The following is a 25,434-nucleotide window of genomic DNA, read 5'->3' as shown; positions in this document are numbered from 1 at the left end:
TTATTACCCAAAAGCTTAAAGTGTTATTTAATGACTTTAAGACGAAACGTGTGTTTGATACGTAAGCCATTTTAGGGGCCCGTAACAGACGATAAACAAAAAGTGCACAAAAGAAGCACTATGAATATCGAATTTACTTTTACAGCATTTCATTATCTCAGTAATGGAGAGTTTGAGCTGTTTAACGTAAAACTATAAAAACAAGAGGAAAAATGTATCTCGTGTTCATATTATTCGTTTAGTTATTTTCTGAATATTCCTAATGAGCCATGAACGTGGTGCAAGCCTGTCACAGAGCTCATTGTCCCACACGAATTCATACCATCAGCCTATTAGATCTATACAGTTAATGCTGTTTTTATCTTTATTTTTTTTTTGTTTAATTATTATTGGCCTATCGTTTTCACTCAGTAGATGCCCAACCAATAATTCCACTTTCATCGTCTTCATATTATCATATCTAACATTTAACATTATCAACCGAAAAGTTTAACAAGAAGTTACGCCTTTTTTCAGAAAAAAATGACGGTCTTGTTTTATGATGTCACCTTTCAATTTAAAATCGAGAATCAACAGGAAGAGCGCGTTTAGCAGAAAGTGAAGCTCGTCTCCTTAGGGGTGAAAGCTGCTCTTACTCTCTACAAAATGAAGAGATTGCTGATTCTTTTCTGTGTTTGTGCTCTTGTCCTGTCGTCGGTCTGGGCTAGCGAGGTAAATGATTGATTGATTGGTTATACTCTAATTCTTATTTATATTCAGACTAATGCAACTTACTTGTAATCAATATGAATTTGTGAAGAGTATTGTAAACGTGATGTCCTTCTTTAAAAACATCAGTCATTGTAATATCTAGATTAATACATTAATATATGTTCATTTTAAAAAATAAGGTCAGTTGCCTAAAACATTTTTAAGAATGATATATAGATTTCTGCTTCTTCGTAAATGTATATTACCGTCAAATTACTTATGTTTAATTTATTGCATTATTTATTTGGGATAGGGCTCATATGCTTTGCTTCGCTTACATGAGACAACACTATGCAAAATTAAAGTCCTTTCCAAAATCTTGTCTATGCGTTTAAGTTGAAATTGGCTTCAAAGAAGAGCGCTTTGTAACGAAAGGTGCACATTATGCGTCTTATGCACAACTCGCCAAGGTTTTAGTTAATGCTTTCAGGAGTACATTTGAAATATACTATTAATGAGAAAACATATTATGTTCATCCTTACATATACTTTGTCCTTATTTGTTTTTGCAGTTTAGATACACAAACGTTGCTCCAAACAGTAACACAAATAGACTTTCACGTAGATATTTGTAACACACGAACATAATCAGTGAAGATTACAGTCATCCATCTTCAAGAATACGAGAGGTATAGTAACTGGAACTATAGACAAAAACGAACAATGATCCATAGCCTCTTCGTATACTTACAAGAACATTTTTAGATAGTGGATTGAACTTGAAACGCCATGAGAAAATCCACACACCCACGGGGAGAACGTTCAAATTCCATACAGAGACTGACAAGACGGCACCTACTTCCACTGCAAAGTAAGGATTTTTAACCACGAAAATTTTTAGATATGGCTCTGTTTTGTACAGTTTAACTTAGAATACTGCAATGTCAAAAATTCTAATTAATAGCGTCGCATTGGTAATTTGAAAGAAACATTCCTCCGAAGGGTGTCTCTATAAAGCAAAAAGCAGAAGAAAGCAAAGCGACATTTTAGTCTATGAACAGCATTTGTCCAGTGGAAATGATAGGGTCGGCCTGTATGATTTTAGTAGGTGAAATACGATAATTAATCAAAGATTCACAAGTTAACGGTATATGCCAAGCTGTGGATGGGTGTGACACATCATACACATTCGATGTAGCTGCAGTTGCTCGGTTAATGTCAGTGTGGCGTTCGGACGTTCTCTCCTGCTCTCTCTGCTCTCCTCCCAAAAACCAAAGGAACGCTGACAATTCTAGGTTTTACGATTTGGTGTGAGAATGTCAGACTGTACCCTTGCAATGGATATGTCCTATTTGTTCTTTTCAATGATTATTTTGCTGTCTTGCTCATTGCTGTGACATAGTGGGAAATCCTTTTAAAAACATAAACTGTTCTTTGACCCTCTGATAAAGATTCACTGTAGTACAAACTCAAACCGAAAACTTGTTCTTAACGAATCACGATACAAATACCTCATGCAATTATTGACTTGGATACAAATGATAGAAATGCATAGAGTTTGCAAACTTGTGAAAAACAAAACCTGTTGATATGTTTTTATTTTTTTTTTCTTAGTTTTATGCACACAGCTGAAAATTGTGAAATTAATCAAGTGTCAGAGTAATGTTTTTAAATATTTTTCCTCATCCAATCAGTATAATTTTACATTTTTGACACTGCATACTCTCTTTCTCTCTATATAATATTTTTCATAATCTCAGATGCTATTTATGTGGTTTGCTTTGTCTCTGTATCCACGTATTGCATTCTCTTGCTTTTTGTTCATGCTCTGCTTCCTGTTCTGGTGTAGCAGCTTTTCAAGCTTTTAATCTACTCTTAAGGCTTAACAGTACGTTTTTCTGTGGTTTCCTATGTACAGCTAGGTGGGGCTTCGAGCAATGATTCAAGACCAGGGGAACCCTTTCTGTTTCCAATACCACGTAAACCTGATGAACAATGATTACATCCATAGATTGCATTAGTAGTTTGAAAAGTGATGAAACGTTTTTTAACTTTAAGCACTGGAATTATTTGTGCGTTTTGAGAGCAAAAATAACGACAAGAAACCAGAGAAATTATACAGCACTCCCAACCATTCATCCCGGAATCATCGTGTGCAAGGTGCACATATACACACAATCATTCGCCTGTCAACCGTTATTTAGTTTGTGCACAGGAAACTATTCCCCAACGCAGGCTTTCGGGCGTTGCGCTGCTGCTGGTGAAGACGAATAATAGCATATCCAATTCAGTTACGTTCGTAGAATCATACAGCCTTAAAGCAAAGCGCCATCGACAGCGTCGCATGCAGCTGATCGCGAGTTACACTGTAACGACGCTTTCTATTTTAGGCGGCTTACCTTTAAGCGACCTGGGTCTCCTGCCATTTTTTTCCGCCCATTTTGCTACTGCGGGTGTTTTTTAAACAAGGGAAACGAAATATAGCGGGCATATCTCACAGATCATGGCTGATACTAGATTCCGATTTCTTTATGTACATCAATGGGTAATTTTGTAGGAAAATAATTAAAAACAGAAAAATAATAAAAGAAAAGGAAAAATGGTTTGAACTATAGATTTGGAATTAATACTGGTAAAATCCATCCATCCATCCATTTTCCAACCCGCTGAATCCGAACACAGGGTCACGGGGGTCTGCTGGAGCCAATCCCAGCCAACACAGGGCACAAGGCAGGAAACAATCCTGGGCAGGGTGCCAACCCACCGCAGTACTGGTAAAATAAGATTTTAAAATGGCATCTGGGAATTTAAAAAAAAAAAAATTCTCTAAGTATGGCTACATTGCCAGATGCCACTGGATGTGTGTCAGATTTCTTAAATCTGGGATATCAATTGTGTTCATTCACCATTGCATATACAACTGACGGAAACTGGATCATCAGAAATGTATTTTGCATTTTTCGAGTGTGGTAGCCTATCTTTCATATTTTGCAGTGTATTGAAATGAATGTATGTTGATAAAAAAAGCGTTAAATTTTAATACTTATCACGATTTTTACGTGTATATAAAAGTTTAACAATTTAATTTAAGGGAGGAAAATCTGATCGGCAAGTCTGAAATTTACAGGAAACACATAAACCTTAAAACGAATACAAATCAAGTAAGCTATTTTTAAACGTCAGATATATTTGTGATAAGAGTGGTGTACAAAGTATGCCTGTTAGACGAGAAGCAAACTAAAATTAAACGAGACGCGGCAAACCCAAAAATATACATATCAATCACAGTTTTAAATATTACTGCGAGACTTTTCCTACTTACATGTATCAGTCATTATTAAAACATAAAAATGCACCAGTAAACAAGAAGAAAATGGCAGAAATAGGAAAATAACAACTATTACATGTTGCCAATCCCGGAGTAAAACTTTTGTTCATCACAGTTGTTCTACCAAAAGGTGCGGTAAAACACAACTGAAAAGCACTTCAAGTCTTAGTGATAGAGAATACTGGAAAAATAAGGGAAACGACAATAATCGGCGGCAAAAAATGGTTAAAAACGCTAGGACGACGAATTTCGAATAATTCATAGTTGCAAACGTACTAAATAACAATGAAAAGTTGCAAAGAAAAATAAAACGCAAAAATCACGGAAAGCATCTAGTGATTACAGCAAAGAAGATAACATAAAATGTGCAAAAAATAGAACAGAAAAAATAAAAAGAACCGCAGTCACAAAGAGCTGAAACACAATGAGCCCTAAACAGAAGAAATATGAACAAACTGTAGAAAAAATGGAAACGCTCACCTCACTAACGTGTTGCATATAGTATACTGTTTTAAATGCAAAATCAGCATACATGCATAGAAATGCGTCAGAAGTTTCCCTAACTTCACGTTAAAAATGGTGCTGAAGTCGGAGGCGAAAATAAAAAGTGTACACGGGATGTGCGTAAGCACGCTGCGTTCTTAAATAAGAAAACGACAAAATACAGGCACAGGATTATTTGACTTTGTAGAGAAATGCGACCGTGCATTTGCTAATAGAAACAGTGCGTGCTCCTGTCCTGCACTGAACATTACTTTTGTCTTTGATTTGACTTACTGTATTCTAATATCTCCAATACTCTGTTTATGTTGTGTTGTTAGTGAGAGTCGGAGTACTTCCTAAAGAATATTTGGGATATTTGGAACCTAATTTGGGATGAAAAAAAAAAACAATCTGGAGAACAACAGGTTTTCATTTAAGCACCTGGTCAGAATTTGAAGCCCAAGTTGAAATGCCAGCCCCCTGGTAATTTTTCAAAACTAAAAGAACATTTACAGTTACAACTTATTCTTGTATAGCAGTCTTCATTGAGTACAGGCACAGAGTGCTGTGAACAGAATAGATTACTGAAGTATAATTACTAAATACAGAACTGATGCACATAAAAAATCAGATTTGTTGAAACACACGGAGAATAAAAACATAAATGGAAGCCAACAATATATGTCTATTAATTAATTGATAAACTATAGCCAGTTGACAACAGAACAAGATTAAAATCGTAAAAGAGAAAGTTAAAAACAAAGCCAGAAACAGTCACAGTTTGGGAGACCTTAGCCAACTAGCCACCCACCCCAATCTGTGCATTCTGTAGTGGAGTCTGATCTGTAGTGGGGTCTGATCTTTAATCTGATGACAGAATCTTTCCTTAGTTTCAATGCTCCCTTATCCAAGATGACTTTCTACACGCAGGCATGCAGCCTGGCAGTACAGCAGTGTCACCCAGTGCCACATCGAGATACAGGGAAGAAAAACAGAATAGAGGAGGGTTAGTAACAGTTTAAAGATATTGTGATACTTATATTTCTGTACAAATGACTATCAAACATAAATGTACAGCTAATCAGCCGCTCTAATCAGGGTATACTTGACTAAAGTAGTGAGTCTTCAGCAGGGATTTAAAAGCTGAGACTGAAGGGACATCTCTTATATTTCTAGGCAGATCATTCCACAGCTTCGGAGCCCTGTAACTAAAAGCTTAAACTTCACCTGTTACCTTATTAATCCTTGTTCTACAGGCCAATATCTTGAATTCTCAATGTGAACTCTGGTTTGTAAATAATGATTTTGAAATCAGCCCTAAGCTTAACTAGGAGCCAGTATAAGGACTTGAGAACTGGAGTTATGTCTTTATATCTTCTGGCTCATGTAGCAATTATTGCAGCAGGGTATGTCAAACTCAGCAGGCTGGAAGTGCTTTGCTTGTCAAAATAGTGTGTACTTGCACAGTTCCGCAGCTTAGTAAAGACTGAGAGTAACGTATTAATCTATTAACTAGAGGGAAATTTAATGAAAAGAAGATGAGCTCCTTGTCTGTCTCCTCCTTCATTGACTTTCTATGTTTACCTCACCTCCATAACAGCTGTATTTTTCTTTTGGAACCTGTCCTATTTGAAAATAATTAATAAAATAATGTGTTGAAAAATGCTGTACTGTACATTGATGCAAGTCCATATAAATATGTCCAAATATTATTTAGCATTTTGAATGAAAAGTAAACTTTAAAAAACAGAGAAATAAGTTAATTTAGTGGTTATTTCAACATCATGCCTAAACTGTGCACAGATTAAAATAATCAAACACTGGAGTCACCATACTGTAGCCCTGTCCATTTTAGATATTTCTGTAACATTGCTAAATATTTGGGAATGTACAAAGCACCCTCAACTCACAGACACAGAAAAAACATAGAACATGTTAAAAAAAATTAAAATGTTATAAACTCATAAAAAATATAAGATTTAAGCAGACCATATTCTCACTTTATGGTAAACAATGTCATTTATTTATTTGTTTGTTTGTTTGTTTTAGGACAAAATAACACCTTCCACAAGTAGCCAGGTAAGAAATCAGTATTTTTTAGTAAGCATTTAAAATGAGAAATCAAACATACATATAAGTGTTAAAGTGTAGTGTCATGAAAAGGAGCAAAGGAAAAGTAAACATGAAAATGCTACAAATACCATTAGCATACTGATTACAGCAAAGAAGATAACATTAAAAATATGCAATAAACTAAAAAATATATATATATTTTTTTTTAGTACATATGTGAGAGCCTTTGTGAGGTAGAATTCAATATGGCAAAAGAGTCATAAATTATATACATTTAACAAATAATGTTATTTATTTGTTTATAGAAAGCATTGGCATCTTCTACAACTATCAAGGTAAGGAAGCAATATTTATTTTAGTAAGTGATTAAAATGAGAAGTCACACTATATTGCCAAAAGTATTGGGACACCTGCCTTTACACACACATGAACTTTAATGACATCCCATTCTTAATACATAGGCTTTAATATGGAGTTGGCCCACCCTTTGCAGCTATAACAGCTTCAACACTTCTGGGAAGGCTTTCCACAAAGTTTCGGAGTGTGTTCATGGGGATTTTTGACCATTCGTTCAGGCAGCATTTGTGAGGTCAGACATTGATGTTGGATGAAAAGGCCTGGCTTGCAGCCTCTGCTCTAATTCATTCCAAAGGTGTTCTATCAGGTTGAGGTCAGGGGTCTGTGCAGGCCAGTCAAGTTCCTCCACCCCATACTCGCTCATCCATTTCTTTATAGACCTTGCTTTGTGCACTGGTACGCAGTCATGTTGGAACAGGAAGGGGTCACCCCCAAACTGTTCCCACAAAGTTGAGAGCATGAAATTGTCCAAAATGGCTTTGTATGCGGAAGCATTAAGAGTTCCTTTCATGGGAACTAAGGGGCCAAGCCCAACCTCTGAAAAACAACCCCACACCATAATCCACCCTCCACCAAACTTTACACCTGGCACAATGTAGTCAGGCAAGTACTGTTCTTCTGGCAACCACCAAACCCAGACTCATTCATTAGATTGCCAGACAGAGAAGCATGATTCGTCACTCCAGAGGACATGTCTCCAATGCTCTAGAGCGCAGTGGCGGTGTGCTTAACACCACTGCATCCAACGCTTTACATTGCACTTGATGATGTAAGGCTTGGATGCAGCTGCTCTCCATGTAAACCCATTCCATGAAGCTCTCTACTCACTTTTCTGGAGCTTTTGGAGGTCTGCAGCTATTGACTTCGCAGAAAGTGCCTTATGTTCTTTTTTTTAAATCCTTGCTGGTGTACATTACTTTGTTCAAGTATCCATAGGTATGTAATGTGCTCAGAATAGTGTGTGTAGCATGATTGTATGAGTGCACAGTAGGTGCTTGGCTTGCTATCAGATACAATGGCTTGTTAAACATTAATTTTAAGTCTAATACATTGCAGAGTTTTTCAGAAACATTCCCAGAACCTTGGAGCTCAGTGTGATGTATGTACCTAAATCAGCAGAACTGTCAATAATCTCTATCTCTCTGTTTCTCTTTTTATTTAGGGTCCCATAAGCTCAGCTTGTGCTGTAATGGTAAATGTGGCCTTTACTCTCATGCCGCTTGTTTTCCTGAGACTCTTCTAGGCACTCCATATGTAGTTCCTATATACGTGCTGCAAAGTGATCCATCTGTGAGGAGGTTCTCATAGTGGGATGACCCCAGTCTGCAAGATACTGCAAACCATTAAGTACACAGCACTGTATTGTAAAATGCAAATCTCCATGCATGTTATTGGTGTTACATTAGCCTTGAAAACATGTCAATTTTAAGAAAGTTTGGCATTGAGTCACCGTCATAAAGTTGGTAATTGGGGTTACTGTCCCCACTTTCTTTTTGCTGTGGAGGTGATTGCAATACCTCTTCCAATAAATGATTCTTCTGCTGTATATGTTCAGTGTGCATTCCCTGCTTTGTAAAGTATAACTGAGAGTAGTTGGTTTTTACCTCTATTAAGGGCAGAGTTTTCTTCTTGTGAAACTCATTTATCAATTTGATCTTTTTTGTTCATTCCTTTCTTCTATATACAGTGCATTACCAAAGTATCCACCAGGCACTAAACCAAGGCCATCATTTTACTGAATAAATGGGCACTATTTCTAACAAAACAATATCACGTTAAATAAGTAATTCTGAGTTTGAAAATATACATATCACACAGAATAAAATTTCAGTTCAGGAATTCTTGGGATGCCTTTGGTATTTGACCATGCTGCCTAGAGAAAACTCCTACCGGGTTTATATACCAAAATGTTGCAGAATCAGTCAAAATTTCAGTCATTTTATTTTAGTGTCCATTTATGCAGAAAAATGCATAAACAATGTTACAGAAATAACAACATATGAAATACAAATAATGTCTAAAGGTAATATATATTTGGTAACAAAATGATTTGCAAAAATACCATTAAAGGAATACAATATACTGAAAGTATTATTTGCCCCATGTCATTTGTAGTTTTCAGGTCAGGTTGGGGAGGATTCACTGGTACAGTGCGTTGCCACATCCCCAACACAACAAAACAGCTCGGAATCCTGACTGGCAACCTCCCAGGCAGACATGTGGTCCAGTCCTACTCCCCGGAAATGCCCATATTTCTGCCACAGCCAGGTGTTATGTGAGTGTCCCCTTGGCCTGGTCCAGGCATTCAGGTCCACAGCAATGAGGATCCTGTGAGTTGGATCACCCTTGGGGAATCACACCACATGGCCGTAGTGCCATAACTGAAGCTTCTTCACAATGCCGGTAATGTGCCTCATATGGGACTCCTTGAGCAACTGCTCATTCGACACAAAGTCAAACCAGTGGTACCCAAGGATTCTCCGAAGACACACAGTTAGTGAAGGAGTCCAGTCTTCGTCTCAGGTCTGTGGGTAACATTCTTTTTTCACAACCATGTAGCAATCAAGGTTTGTAGTGATGGCCAGGCTAAATATTCAATCTTATATTTTCATGGAAAACTAAGATAACAAAGTTTCTGATATAATTAATTGGCTTCAATAGGGAGCAGTGGGAGTAAATACTGAACATCAGCAAACAATATATTTGGAGAAATTATTAATCTGAATGCCCTGTTTATGTGAAAAAATGTCTAATGTTCTAATATTAAAATCTCCATAAAAAATAACAAGCTACTTAAGTCACATGAACCACATGTCAGTTATGCAGTCAGAAGCTCACAACATCCAAAACACACGTGTTTGCTAACTTATCCTTAATATGGAAAATGAGAGTAGTGAACAAAACAGAAGCCTGTTTAAGCAAATTTGAAGTTTTAAATTGAAGTCCCATCTCCCCCTCCCTTCAAGAGCCCTGTCTTCATATCAAATGCTCCTGTTTGCTTGAACATCCAGAGACCTTCTGCAAATTAAATAATGAACATGGACTGGAGATAAGTAGCAGCAACTCACATAGCATGATACATGGATTTTAATTATAACCTTATAATATTGACTCCTACATGAAAAATATACAAGTATATGTTATAAAAAGAAAAAACAAAGGTGAAAATCAAAAATAGTGTAGTGAATATCAAGCAGAATTCAAATGAGACACATTCAAGAGCTTGTCAAAGACATAATGATACTACACAAAAATCACATGTAAAAAAATCTGAAAAGTGAAGATGTGTTCAAAAGTAATGAAAAGAAAATTTTCTAAATATCAAAAGATGTACTATAAAGAGCACACTACAGTAAAAAACAAAAATCAATATTTGGTGTGATGACCCTTTGTTTTTAAAACTTAATAATTTCTCTTAGGTCCATCATCATTTTTGTAAAAAAAAAAAAAAATCAGGTGGTTGTTCCCAGCACCCTGCAGGAGTTTCCCCAGTTCTTCTACTGTTTGTCATCTCACTGGCTTCCAGAAATAATATAATGTTCAGCATGTGACTCGACCCTCCAGTAGAAAACAACAGTGGCACACTCTTAAAAATAAAGGTGCCAGAGTGGTTCTTTGGAGCAGAGCCGAAGGGGAACCATTTTTGGATCCCGGAAAATTCATCTACATGAAAGTTCCTAAAAGAACTTATTTATTTAGATCTGTAGATTCCATACAGCAGTAACAATAAATAGATGGCTACAGATATATTAAGTACCAAAGGGTTCCTCATTTTAAATGAACTCTCACTGCATACAATCACGCATCAGACTAAGTTCAGCTTTTCTTAATCTGTTAGTGACCTGCTAGGTAATATAACATTCATTAAAGATTTCAGAATTTGGTCAAACAGTAATTCTATGAAGAACCACACAACCAAGTAAAGAACCATAAAGTACCATTAAAGAACCAGGACTTTTAAGAGTGTAGCTGGGAAACTTGTGTTTGCATTTATACTACCAGGTGTCAATACCTTAAGTGGAAATTGTGAAAAAAATTGATCCAGTGTTTGTGGTAGTTAATTACATGACACTATAGACTGATGAGAGATCTGCATTCTTTTAGGATTTCAATACTGATCTGAAATATTTAAAACTTGTTTTTTAACAGATATTTATCTTGAGAATACAAGAAGTATCTGTGAATTAACTTTCTTTTGCCACTTAATGACATAATAGAAATTACTGAGATTTGGGGGGTATTTCTAATTAAATAATAAATGGCCTGTGTTGGCTGGGATTGGCTCCAGCCGACCCCGTGACCCTGTAGTTAGAATGTAGCGGGTTGGATAATGGATGGTAAAATAATTGTCATTTTAAGGTTTTAGTTGGCACCCATTGCTTCCATTTACTTTTTACCATATGGTTTTCTTTACAGTGAATAATTTTTGTGTTTATTTTTTTTTAATATTTTTTCTATAATACTACTTGAGTTGCCAAATAAAATTTAATTTACATATGCAAAATTGGCATGATTTCCTTTAAAAAGGGATTTCTTTTTTTATAGTTGTTCCACCTGATCAGCATCCCTGGACTGGCTCTCCGTGGCTGCAGTTGGAGCAGAACTGCCAAACACGGGCAGCGTTTTGTTCTCACTCGTAATTCATAGCAGATAGCCTTTCGGTTACTTAATACTTGTTTCGTAATTTTAGTAAACATTTCCACTTTCTTAATAGGCTACGCATTACCTAAATAGCGGCGGGAAGCCACAACTACTCATGCGTCTACCTTATTTAGTGAGCTAAAGTTAACAATGCAGGCAAATAAAGTACCGCCCAACCCATCAGGGTCTGCTACATTAACACTAGAATATCAGTGCGTTTTGGGCAATATGACAGACTTTAGGGACACTTGCTCCTGTAGCTAGCAGTGCTGTCACCTAGTGCTACTGAAGTCCTCAATCAATGCAGTAGTGTAAAGTTTAAGGATGACGCCATTTCTTTCCTGTTCCAAGTAAAACTGGTGATTTCGCACACTATACGCGTTATAAGCCTCCTCCAGAGCCGTTTTTAATGTAATTCGTGGTGTCGCAGCACCACCTTTCCTCCTTTTTTTTCTTCCACCCTTGGTGTTCATTTTAAATTGGTATAATGCAGTGAGCCGATTAAGAAAATTTAGGGAGGTGTGGATGGATAGTTTTAAATTCATGGGCGTAGCATTGTACCATAGAGAGAGGGGTCGCCACATTTCCCCTAGAATTAGATGGGTCTAAGTGCAGCCTGCAATACCTATGGTTAGGTAATACCCACAAAGTCAGTCACGAAAGTCCCTGATTTTTTTTACCAAGGGTGTACTCAATTGGATACGATATGAAGTGGAATAAAGTACTAATGTTACCATTAAATAAACTCCCCAGGTGGAAACATTTCGGAAAGAAACATAGCCTGTGGTCTTTCTTTGAACAGATGCGAAGTCTGCGCACTGCTGGACGCAAACCAGGATCCCAACATGGAGGGGATGTCAGTAAAGTACATTACAGTACACGCTTACTTACACCCCTCACAAATTTACTCTATGTATTTGACTTCCATCCGGTCGAGATGCCGAGTCCTGCATCTGCCAAAAAAAAAAAAAAAATCATGGCCACAGGATGGTCGCAGAAAAAAAACCACTAAAGTAGTGGCCGGGGTGAGAATCAAATATAAGTGCAAAAAGCCGAGAGGCAGCGGTGCTAACGTGAAGCATCTATTAGTAGAGCCGCGGTCAGAGCATTAATACCAGGGCAGTTTTAGGATGAACGGGATTAGAAGAGTAAACATCGAACGACGCGGCGATTGCAGAGGGTTCTGTGTGGTGTTTGAAAAAATAAAATGCAGAAGTTAAACTATTAACTACGTAAGTGTAAAACCGAACGCCACACCTTTAAGTCATCGATAATTCGGTACAGTTCACACCAACTCCATTGACGTTATGTCCAAAACCTGCATTTGCTCATGTTGCCCTTCGCTGTAAATCCTTAACCGCTCTAACATCTAACCTAAAATAAACATTCTGACTTAATTGCCAAAAACTGAAATGATGTCACGGTGGTGCTGTGCCTCTGCAAACGGACGATATTCAGTGCGTTAAAATGCAGACATGCGCAGACTGCAAAATGCTTCACAGTATCACGGTTAAGTGTTGACACGGCAAAATACCGAATTATTTGCTGAGAAATAATATGGATGTGACCAACCGTGTTATTAAAGCACATGTAAACTCTAACCCGTACACTGCTGTGTCACATGAGCACATCCACTAAGTGGTTGTTATTACTTTAATTTGCCAGTAGCTGTCACTAAGGTGTTTCAAGCAATGTGAAAACAGTAACCTTCTCCATTAAAACGGCTTCGGCTTCTAGACAGTTTCAGACGTTTTTGCTTCTCCTGCCTCGAGCATTATGGCAAGCCAAATTATCATTTAGAGATATTTTGCCATACACCTATGGGAGGGGCCAAGGAGGTCGGATGCAGTGTGAGTTGGGTGGTGGCCGAAGGCGGGGACCTTGGCGGTCCGATCCTCGGCTACAGAAACTGGCTCTTGGGACGTGGAATGTCACCTCTCTGAAGGGGAAGGAGCCTGAGCTAGTGCGCGAAGTTGAGAGGTTCCGGCTAGATATAGTCGGACTCACCTCGACGCACAGCTTGGACTCTGGAACCAATCTCCTTGAGAGGGGCTGGACTCTGTACCACTCTGGAGTTGCCCCCGGTGAGAGGCACCGAGCAGGTGTGGGCATACTTATTGCCCCCCGACTTGGAGCCTGTACATTGGGGTTTACACCGGTGGACGAGAGGGTAGCCTCCCTTCGCCTTCGGGTGGGGGGACGGGTCCTAACTGTTGTTTGTGCGTATGCACCAAACAGCAGTTCAGAGCACCCACCCTTTTTGGAGTCCCTGGAGGGGGTGCTAGAGGGCATACCTTCTGGGGACTCCCTCGTTCTGCTGGGAGACTTCAATGCTCACGTGGGCAATGACAGTGAGACCTGGAAGGGCGTGATTGGGAGGAATGGCCCCCCTGATCTGAACCCGAGCGGTGTTTTGTTATTGGACTTCTGTGCTCGTCACGGATTGTCCATAACAAACACCATGTTCAAGCATAGGGGTGTTCATATGTGCACTTGGCACCAGAACACCCTAGGCCTCAGTTCGATGATCGACTTTGTGGTCGTGTCGTCGGACTTGCGGCCACATGTCTTGGACACTCGGGTGAAGAGAGGGGCGGAGCTGTCAACTGATCACCACTTGGTGGTGAGTTGGCTTCGATGGTGGGAGAGGATGCCGGTCAGGCGTGGTAGGCCCAAACGTGTTGTGAGGGTCTGCTGGGAACGTCTGGCAGAGCCCCCTGTCAGAAGTAGCTTCAACTCCCACCTCCGGCAGAACTTCGACCACATCCCGAGGGAGGTGGGGGACATTGAGTCCGAATGGGCCATGTTCCGTGCCTCTATTGTTGAGGCAGCTGACCGGAGCTGTGGCCGTAAGGTGGTCGGTGCCTGTCGTGGCGGCAATCCCCGAACCCGCTGGTGGACACCGGCGGTGAAGGATGCCGTCAAGCTGAAGAAGGAGTCCTACAGGACCCTTTTGTCCTGTGGGACCCCGGAGGCAGCTGATAGGTACCGGCAGGCCAAGCGGAATGCGGCTTTGGTGGTTGCTGAGGCAAAAACTCGGGCGTGGGAGGAGTTTGGGGAGGCCATGGAGAATGACTTTCGGACGGCTTCGAGGAGATTCTGGTCCACCATCCGGCGTCTCAGGAAGGGGAAGCAGTGCAGTGTCAACACTGTATATGGTGGGCATGGTGCGCTGCTGACCTCGACTCGGGACGTTGTGGGTCGGTGGGGGGAATACTTCGAAGACCTCCTCAATCCCATTAACATGCCTTCCAATGAGGAAGCAGAGCCTGGGGACTCAGAGGTGGGCTCCCCCATCTCTGGGACTGAGGTCACCGAGGTGGTCAAAAAACTCCTTGGTGGCAGGGCCCCGGGGGTGGATGAGATACGCCCGGAGTTCCTCAAGGCTCTGGATGTTGTAGGACTGTCTTGGCTGACACGCCTCTGCAACATCGCATGGACATCAGGGACAGTGCCTCTGGATTGGCAGACCGGGGTGGTGGTCCCCCTCTTTAAGAAGGGGGATCGGAGGGTGTGTTCCAACTACAGAGGGATCACACTCCTCAGCCTCCCTGGAAAAGTCTATTCAGGGGTCCTGGAGAGGAGGGTCCGTCGGATAGTCGAGCCTCGGATTCAGGAGGAACAGTGTGGTTTTCGTCCTGGTCGCGGAACAGTGGACCAGCTCTATACCCTTAGCAGGGTCCTGGAGGGTGCATGGGAGTTTGCCCAACCAGTCTACATGTGTTTTGTGGACTTAGAAAAGGCATTCGACCGTGTCCCTCGGGGAATCCTGTGGGGGGTACTCCGAGAGTATGGGGTACTGGCCCCCTGATAAGGGCTGTTCGGTCCCTGTACGATCAGTGCCAGAGCTTGGTCCGCATTGCCGGCAGTAAGTCGAACCCGTTTCCAGTGAGAGTTGGACTCCGCCAGGGCTGCCCTTTGTCACCGATTCTGTTCATAACTTTTATGGACAGAATTTCTAGGCGCAGCCAGGGTGTTGAGGGGGTCCGGTTTGGTGGGCTCAGGATTGGGTCACTGCTTTTTGCAGATGATGTTGTCCCGTTTGCTTCATCAGGCCGTGATCTTCAGCTCTCTCTGGATCGGTTCGCAGCCGAGTGTGAAGCGGCTGGGATGAGAATCAGCACCTCCAAATCCGAGACCATGGTCCTCAGCCGGAAAAGGGTGGAGTGCCCTCTCAGGGTTGGTAGCGAGATCCTGCCCCAAGTGGAGGAGTTCAAGTATCTCGGGGTCTTGTTCACGAGTGAGGGAAGAATGGAGCGTGAGATCGACAGGCGGATCGGTGCGGCATCCGCAGTAATGCGGGCATTGCATCGGTCTGTCGTGGTGAAAAAGGAGCTGAGCCGCAAGGCGAAGCTCTCAATTTACCAGTCGATCTATGTTCCTACCCTCACCTATGGTCATGAGCTATGGGTAGTGACCGAAAGAACGAGATCGCGAATACAAGCGGCTGAAATGAGTTTCCTCCGCAGGGTGTCTGGGCTTTCCCTTAAAGATAGGGTGAGAAGCTCAGTCATCCGGGAGGGGCTCAGAGTAGAGCCGCTGCTCCTCCGCATCGAGAGGAGTCAGATGAGGTGGCTCGGGCATCTGATCAGGATGCCTCCTGGACGCCTCCCTGGTGAGGTGTTCCGGGCACGTCCAACCGGGAGGAGGCCCCGGGGAAGACCCAGGACACGCTGGAGGGACTATGTCTCTCAACTGGCCTGGGAACGCCTTGGGATTCTCCCGGAAGAGCTAGAAGAAGTGGCCGGGGAGAGGGAAGTCTGGGCATCTCTGCTCAAGCTGCTGCCCCCGCGACCCGACCTCGGATAAGCGGGAGACAATGGATGGATGGATGGAGAATTAAGAAAATTTCTTTTTCGTGTACATTTTAATAGTTATGCAAACTACATTACAGTGATTAAATAAGTTGGTCAGACAAGTGGTGATTCATATTATTTAGACTGAAATAAGACATTTTATTTTAGAATTTCAATAGTCCATGCTATTGATTTGAGAAGGTTTAGCGACAAAAATAATGCAGAAGCTTTGAGACCAAACCTGATTCTCTGACACGAGACTGTTGGGTGTGCCACCACCATCACCAAAGTAGTGCTGCAAAAATGTACAGTACATTGCATTAACACGGAAATATTGATTTACGACTGCGCCATCTTTTGGACTACAGTAGTATTGCAGCCAAACATCTTCCTTTGAATGTAGTCCAGATCATATAATGATATTGCATTGTGAACCTAGGTATTGCTGCCAAATTACATTTCCAGCATTGTAGGTGAAAATCTCATCCGGTACCTTTAAAAATAACGGTTCTAAAATGGCAATTTACTGGGGTTGTGTGGTTCCTTGTATATTCTTTTCTTGACAAACATTTAATTCTGGTGATGGTTCTTTGCATATGAAATTGGTTCTTTGGGCGTTGAGAATGTATTTAATATGTGGACAAAAAGAAAAATTTAATGTACAGTATAGTAAACTGACTAGCAGGATACTAACAAATCAAGAAAACCTAAACTTCAGCTTTGTGATTGTATGCGGCAAGAGTCTGTTCAAAATTATAAAGCCATTGGTATTTCACAAATCTGTAATCTTTTATTCATTGGTTATACTTCGTGCATGTTACAGATCAAAATAAATAAAGATTCTTTCTGGAATGTTTATGTAGATGGCTCTTAGAGGAACCAAAAATGGTTCCTCTCTATGGCATCCCTGTGAAGAACCACTCTGTCCCCCTTATTTTTAAGAGAGTCTGGAGTTTGCATATTCTCTCCATGTCTGTGTGGCTTTACCTCCTTAGGTTAAGTGGCCATCCCAAATAGAGAAAATCAGTGTGTGTATGTGTCAAAGGATGCACTGTTAATATTAATTTAACACTTTTGACATGTGGAATTAAAGCCTGTTTGGTAAAAGTGAAGCATTGCACATGTGGTTGTGTTTATATTGACGTATACTTATAATTAAAATATTAATGAAATTAAAGACATAGAACGTAGGACAATGACAGATGTGGATCTTTTTAAAATATAACACAGCATCTCTACTAAGAGGTTCAGCAACATTCCACTTCCAATTATCACAGAATAGTGATTAAAGTCCCAGAATCTAAGTTAATCAACTTAGGAGAAAAATAATAATGTTTGGACATATACATCACATCACTTTTTCCACATTTTGTTATGTTACAGCCTTATTCCAAAATGGATTAAATTCATTTTTTCCTCAGAATTCTACACACAACACCCCATAATGACAACGTGAAAAAAGTTTACTTGAGATTTTTGCAAATTTATTAAAAATAAAGAAATTGAGAAAGCACATGTACATAAGTATTCACAGCCTTTGCCATGAAGCTCAAAATTGAGCTCAGGTGCATCCTGTTTCCCCTGATCATCCTTGAGATGTTTCTGCAGCTTAATTGGAGTCCACCTGTGGTAAATTCAGTTGATTGGACATGATTTGGAAAGGCACACACCTGTCTATAGAAGGTCCCACAGTTGACAGTTCATGTCAGAGCACAAACCAAGCATGAAGTCAAAGGAATTGTCTGTAGACCTCCGAGGCAGGATTGTCTCCAGGCACAAATCTGGGGAAGGTTACAGAAAAATTTCTGCTGCTTTGAAGGTCCCAATGAGCACAGTGGCCTCCATCATCCGTAAGTGGAAGAAGTTTGAAACCACCAGGACTCTTCCTAGAGCTGGCCAGCCATCTAAACTGAGCGATCGGGGGAGAAGGGCCTTAGTCAGGGAGGTGACCAAGAACCCGATGGTCACTCTGTCAGAACTCCAGAGGTCCTCTGTGGAGAGAGGAGAACCTTCCAGAAGGACAACCATCTCTGCAGCAATCCACCAATCAGGCCAGATGGAAGCCACTCCTTAGTAAAAGGCACATGGCAGCCCGCCTGGAGTTTGCCAAAAGGCACCTGAAGGACTCTCAGACCATGAGAAAGAAAATTCTCTGGTCTGATGAGACAAAGATTGAACTCTTTGGTGTGAATGCCAGGCATCACGTTTGGAGGAAACCTGGCACCATCCCTACAGTGAAGCATGGTGGTGTCAGCATCATGCTGTGGGGATGTTTTTCAGCGGCAGGAACTGGGAGACTAGTCAGGATAAAGGGAAAGATGACTGCAGAGTTATCCTGGATGAAAACCTGCTCCAGAGCGCTCTTGACCTCAGGCTGGGGCGACAGTTCATCTTTCAGCAGGACAACGACCCTAAGCACACAGCCAAGATATCAAAGGAGTGACTTCAGGACAACTCTGTGAATGTCCTTGAGTGGCTCAGCCAGAGTCCAGACTTGAATCCGATTGAACATCTCTGGAGAGATCTTAAAATGGCTGTGCACCGACGCTTCCCATCCAACCTGATGGACCTTGAGAGGTGCTGCAAAGAGGAATGGGCGAAACTGGCCAAGGATAGGTGTGCCAAGCTTGTGGCATCATATTCAACAAGACTTGAGGCTGTAATTGCTGCCAAAGGTGCATCGACAAAGTATTGAGCAAAGGCTATGAATACTTATGTACATGGGATTTCTCAGTTTTTTTATTTTTAATAAATTTGCAAAAACCTCAAGTAACTTTTTTCATGTTGTCATTATGGGGTGTTGTGTGTAGAATTCTGAGGAAAAAAATGAATTTAATCCATTTTGGAATAAGGCTGTAACATAACAAAATGTGGAAAAAGTGATGCGCTGTGAATACTTTCTGGATGCACTGTATGTGTTATGGACAAGCCAAAATAGAGGAAATGAGGAAGGGGCAAATATTTTTTCACAGAATGATGATGTACTGAGACCCACGCATTCTAAGCAAAAGTTTAATCATCTGCTAAATCCTGGGAAGGATGTCATCATATCCATCAATCCATTTCATTTCACTTTAGAGTTCAAAACAGTAACCCATTCAAATGTTTATGGACAGTACATCACACCTATTGTTTTCTAGTTGTATGTCATCCAGTCACCATTTTGTTGATCCCAGTTTTTCCAGCACAAAAGGTTGCAGGGAACCAACTCTGAAGAGTCCACCTAAGGGATCACTAATATGGGCTCACTCCAGCTCAATCCACCTGACACCATTTCTTTGGACTGAAATCTTCCAACAAAGCCCACAAGAACACATGTAAAACACACAAACTCCATGCAATGACAGTTAAACAAGAAGGCACAAAATGTACCACCAGATTGTCTGTCCTCCACAGTGATAGGAGACAGATATGGAAAACACTTTGCAATAGGGATATAAATAATGGAGAGCTAGAAAACAGTAGCCTTAACTAGAGCCTGCAAGGACTTGCTTTACTAACCTGACCCCATAGACCAGGGGTCTGCAAAGTCAGACTTGGAGGGCTATAGTGGCTGCAGATTTTTGTTCCAACCGGATTGCTTAATTAGAAATCACTCCTTACCAATGACAGATCTAATTTCATTTTATTAGTGTTTTCATTCAGCCATGTGATCTCGCTCTTATAAAGCCTCATTTTTCCTTCCCAAGGATGTCATCCAAATGATTTCCACCCTGAAGCAGATTAGTAATTGTCAGTCCTTCACTTTTTTTCTCTCCAGTTTCCTTCCAAATATTATATCAAACCAGGAATTCTACAATGGAAACACAGAGGAGTAAGTGTGGACACGTTAGAGTAAGAATTGCTGGCTCATTTGTCATTTGCATCTTACTGCTAATAAGGGGCATTTAGAAAGAGTGACAGGATGAGAAATGAGGACATTAGAGGGTCGGCTCAGGTTGGACGGTTGAGAAGCAAGGTTGTGTAGTTTGGACATGTGCAGAGGAGAGATGCTGGGTATATTGGGAGAAGGATGTTAAAGATTGAGCTGCCAGGCCAATGGAAAAGAGGAAGGCCTAAGAGAAGGTTTATGGATGTGGTGAGAGTGGACATGCAGGTGATGGTGAAACAGAGCAAGATGATGAGGACAGGAAGATATGGAAGAAGATGATCTGCTGTGGCAACCTTTAATGGGAGCAACAAGAAGAACAAGAAGAAGAACAAAGAGTGTATACATCTATCTAAGATTAGGCACTGTGGCGTAGTGGTTAAGACATTGGACCTCAAACTCTGCGGTGGTGGGTTCAAATCCCACTACTGACACTGTGTGATCCTAAACAAGTCACTTGATCTGCCTGTGCTCCAATTGTATCATAAATGTTGTAAGTCACCTTGGATAAAGGTGTCAGCCTAATAAGTAACTGTAAAGATTAAAAAAGTCAATTAAGGGTGGGGAATCTTAACAAGCGAGTATAGAAATGATGCTTGAGCAGTTAGTGCTTCAACAGCAGTGAATGACTTCTTATTAACCTGCAACCACTACGGCCCTCCAGAATCCACTTTGCAGACCCCTACTGTCCAGTGAGCAGCAGCACTTCCCTGTGACATAACTAATGGGATACTAAAATCACCGTAGGGCTATGAAGATGCCATTTTCATCAGTGAAAAGCAAACACACAAAAGTGCCATAATGAGAGCGTCTTGACATTTCTACACAAATGAGGCACAATAATCTTGGCCCACCTCCGGACCTTCTTTTCAAGGTGGCGCAGAGATGGCAGCCATGACCTTATAAATGGGGTGATGTGACCATGGCTACCAGACTTGGTGACATGAGGAGGCAATACTACTAAGTCAAGTTAATTTTATTTACAGAGCACATTTAAAACAACAGAAGTCGACTGAAGTGCGGTACTGTACAGCTTCCATAAATACACCAACACCCTCCCATACACATATATTATATACAGTAAATAAATGCACCAAAATAAACACCAAAGTACAAGTTTAAAAAGCTGAGGCAAAAATATAGGCATTTAGGCAGGAATTAAAAGTGACCAAAGTTGGTGCTGACCTAACATACAGTAAAAGGGCAGATTATTCCAAATCTTAGGGGCAGCTACTGCAAAAGCACGGCCCCCTCTAAACTCAAGTTTAGATCGCGTCACGATCAGTATGGTCAGAGGACTTTAGTGATCATGAAGGAGAGTAAGGGTGTAAGAGGTCAGTCAGATAGGCCATGCCATTCAGGGACTTAAAAACAAGCAGAAAAAACAAACAAACATAAGAGGAGACTTGTTAGCTGAGGGAAAAAAAGGAGAGAAAAAGGAAAAAACAAAACAAGTAGAACACACAAAAACACAAAACAGGCTGTGAGGTACGATAAACATGGAAGGCAGTCAAAAATAAATAACTAAATAGGGAGAGTAGTATGACATAGCAGTGCCAGCCATCACAGCCTTGCCATTCAGGTCAATAAATGATACTATAAAGTAGATTGTCATGATCGTTACACTTTATTTATGGTGCATCAAGGTCATTCCTTTAATAAGCTTTTCCTCACACACAGCAAATGCAGATCTTTAAACTAAACAGCTATTTCACAATTGTATGTACTGCATTTCTCAGTTATGTGATTACGTAAGACGTTCACACTTCGGCACACATTACGTGTTCACTAAATAGCATTTCAGTGAGTAATGGGTGCCTCCAATAAGCTGCACTTCTTTCAGCAAGCAACATCTTTTTGTGGCTTATGCAGACCTGCAGCGCTTGAGCAATTAAACAAACTGCACTTCATTTACCATGGATGAGAAGTGACATCTTATCTACTGATCCAGGCATCTCAGGTGTAATCTGGACTGTGTCTTTGCCCGTGATAGTTTCTATATCTGTCTGAAGTCTTCTTCCTGCTGAGAGATCTTAACATTTCAAAACCTTCTGCCCTTGTATGTCAACAGCATACTCAGCCGCACTGTATGACAATATTCCTGAGATGATGGCTGCTTTCAGTAAGTGACCCATGCAAGCCCAGTCAACCTCTTACCGTCACTACACACCACATTGACCTTTAGGGCATCTTAAAAACACTGCAATTTGGTGATGGAAGGAAGAAGAAGTGGTGCTGCTTACCAGTCGTGGCCATCTTTTACGCAAGTGCTTGAATCATTACGCATGATTGAAAAAAGGAAAATTTTGCATCTCCTAGTTCCAACAGTACTAGGGTGTCGTACCGTGTTATCTATCATGGATGTAATGAGACGTCAAGCAAAATGACACCTTTGATTGGCTAACTAAAAAGATTACAATATGCAAGCTTTCAAGGGCAACTCAGGCTCCTTCTTCTTGATTATATCTTGCCTGAAGAAGGGGCCTCAGTTGCCTCGAAAGCTTGCATATTGGAATCATTTTAGCCAATCAAAGGTGTCATTTTGCTTGACTTCTCATAGTTCCAACAGTAAATAGATAAAAACTTAAATTTTATTCTATGAAATCCTAGAAGATGGGATTAGCCCTACACAGACTATTTTTAAATTGAAGTTGAACAGTTTCCAGAACTGCTCCCAATGTGAGCATCTTAGCTGATGAATGTGTGTGTGCCCAACAGGGGGCACCACGTGTTCTTTAAGAATTGCAGTCCACCCCGAACCCCTACAGATTCACGGCGGAGATGAAACATGGTACAAAAGAAAGGATACATTTAAGTTGCTTTAAAATGTAGCCTCCCCCCTAATATACATTGAAGCATAGCAACTCTTTACTCAAAAAGAGAGATGAAGAGAAGCCATTGGAAGAATACGATTGTCTTACAGTTCTTCAGTGGGGTCTTTTGACAATTGAATTTTTCATTTTGGTGGAGAGTGGAGATATTTTTCTTGGCACAGAGTCAGCGTCACATCTTGGCTTTGAGGCTGCCGGACAGGCTTTTATACCTACCTTCTCTCCACTGATTGATTTGATGTATAGATTGGGGTCTAATTTAGCACATTCAGTGAGCCATTTGCAAGACTGCACTTTCTAAGACCCCCGCTATAGCACATTCTTTCATTATTTATGAACACTGTATCTACTCTATAATCACTAAAAGCCTTTAAAGGTCCCTAAATGAATGATATGTGTGCTTGGCTTCAGCTCGCAAACATATGCATTTATATGTTAAACAAAAAAACAGGCTCACAAATCACAGCATCACAGTTATTTCTCAACTCTGGATACAACCTGATTAAGCACTCTGTCAAGCCCTCGCATTGCACTGATCGGAAGAATCAATTCCTGTACTCTTCCACTTCCCATCCTTTCTTTATAGCATGTGTGTTTTCAAGTTGGTTGTGTTTTTGAAAGCCAAGAGCCATTTTGGCCTGTTGGAGTACAGGTGGCCCCCTGAAAAAGATGAAGCTTAAGTATCCATAGTTCTGTGAGAACAATCTTCAACAAACTGTTCAGCGTCCTAAATCCTAATTTGCACCTGTCTGTCCCATTGCACTTCCACCACAGCAGCTGAAGTTCACAGTGCAACGACCTGCGCCCAGTAGTCCTCTTCAGGTTTACTGATACTTAACATGTAAAACGGGGCAATGCAGTACAGTACTTTGGAGTATTTTCTCTAATAACAGTTGGCATTAAAAAAAATGAATAGAAATACAAAAACCTTGCGGGCGGAGCCACCTCGATTGTCAGGCTGCTCATCAGGTTTTCAAAAATGCAGAAAATGACAGTGTTGTGCAGACATCTTAGGCCACCCAAGGCAATTGTTTTTAAAGTCAATGATCTGAACAATAAGTGTTTTCACATATGCAAGTCAACATTTGAATACACACACACAAAAAACGTTACCAGCACAATAAAATGATAAGAATGTCTCGTATTGTTAAAACACATTGGCATTGTGTGTGGCCTCACTTAAAATGTAAAACTCAGGAAATTTGCTTTGTACCCCGCTGTAGAATTCTTATAAGACGACCTCCGGTAAATTCTTCTAAACCTCCTCCAGGATTTGCCGTAACTTGTCTTACTGCTTTTTGTTTTTTTCCTGTCCAAATGATCTCACACACACCTTAAATTATGATGAAATCCAGGGTTTAGGGTGTCCATTCTAATACTATTACCATTCCACTTCTACCCCATGTAGGTCTTCATTGAAAGATCGAGGATGTTGTTGTGGCAAAAGATGAGATTTTTGCCAATAGGTAACGCTTTCCCTGAAGGAACAACATAATGAATCCACATCTTATTTATATTTCTCACATGCTGTCATTCCATCAATTTTGACCGGATCCCCTACACAGCTGGCTGAAATGCACCCACAGACCATGATGGAACCATCACTGTCTCTCTCCCAGAAGATAAGCATCAGTTTAATTCTTGTGACACATTCATGTATTTACAAACCTAAATTTTGAAATGTAGACTCATCACTCCATAAAGGTTTCTTCCCTTTACTGGTTGTTGCTCCATGCTTATGTGTACCGGAGGCTCTCTTCTGGTTGTTGGAAATCTGCTTGAATGATTTCTTAACTCCAACACCACCTTCAGGACCTGTTTTTTTTTATAAGACCTCTTTACAAAGCTGAAGTGCGCACTTTGGTACGAGAGGCAGTCCAAGCACTTCACTGGAGCTCTCCTGTCCCTTAAGGATGTGCCCTTTAAGTCGTGTTCACGATCTTCCACTGTCCGTCTTTAACTTTCCCACATTCTCCCAAGTTGCTTTATGACAGCTTGAGTGCCACATCTTGAAAACCTGGCTTAGTGTGTCATTGCTCGCCATCATAGCCTCTGTGGCACAGACGTATGATTTTCAGTCTGTTGAAGCTTGTTTGCAGAGTCTTCTCCAAACCTCTCCATGGCACCTCTCAGTATTTGTGGTGTACATCCAAAAAATGAGGTTATTTATTAAACTGCATCACCAGCATTCATCTGAAACTTAATTAAATGAAATGGCTAAAGTGGCTCAAGGAGAGTATTATTCTTGCCATCTCATAAGATCTCGGTAAGCTTTTGGAAAACAATACAAATTCTTATTTTCTATTGCATCAAGGTTTATTTGTATTTATCCTAAAGTGTTTTTACAAGCAAATAAACACTTATTGC

The 25,434-nt window shown here is 40.7% G+C and overlaps 1 long non-coding RNA gene across 1 annotated transcript; it reads left to right on the top strand.

The window, feature by feature from the left end:
* Positions 1 to 473: 473 nt before the first annotated feature.
* LOC114664747 (uncharacterized) lies at positions 474 to 8,475 on the top strand. The gene is made up of 3 exons (XR_007933469.1): positions 474 to 711; positions 6,551 to 6,580; positions 6,880 to 8,475. It is a non-coding gene; the product is annotated as an uncharacterized LOC114664747 (long non-coding RNA).
* The last annotated feature ends 16,959 nt before the right edge of the window (positions 8,476 to 25,434 follow it).

This window comes from Erpetoichthys calabaricus, chromosome 14 (genome assembly GCF_900747795.2).
Source record: "Erpetoichthys calabaricus chromosome 14, fErpCal1.3, whole genome shotgun sequence".
Lineage (NCBI taxonomy): Eukaryota > Metazoa > Chordata > Cladistia > Polypteriformes > Polypteridae > Erpetoichthys > Erpetoichthys calabaricus.
The sequence above is the reverse complement of the archived record's forward strand: the minus strand, read 5'-3'. Positions and strand labels throughout refer to the sequence as shown.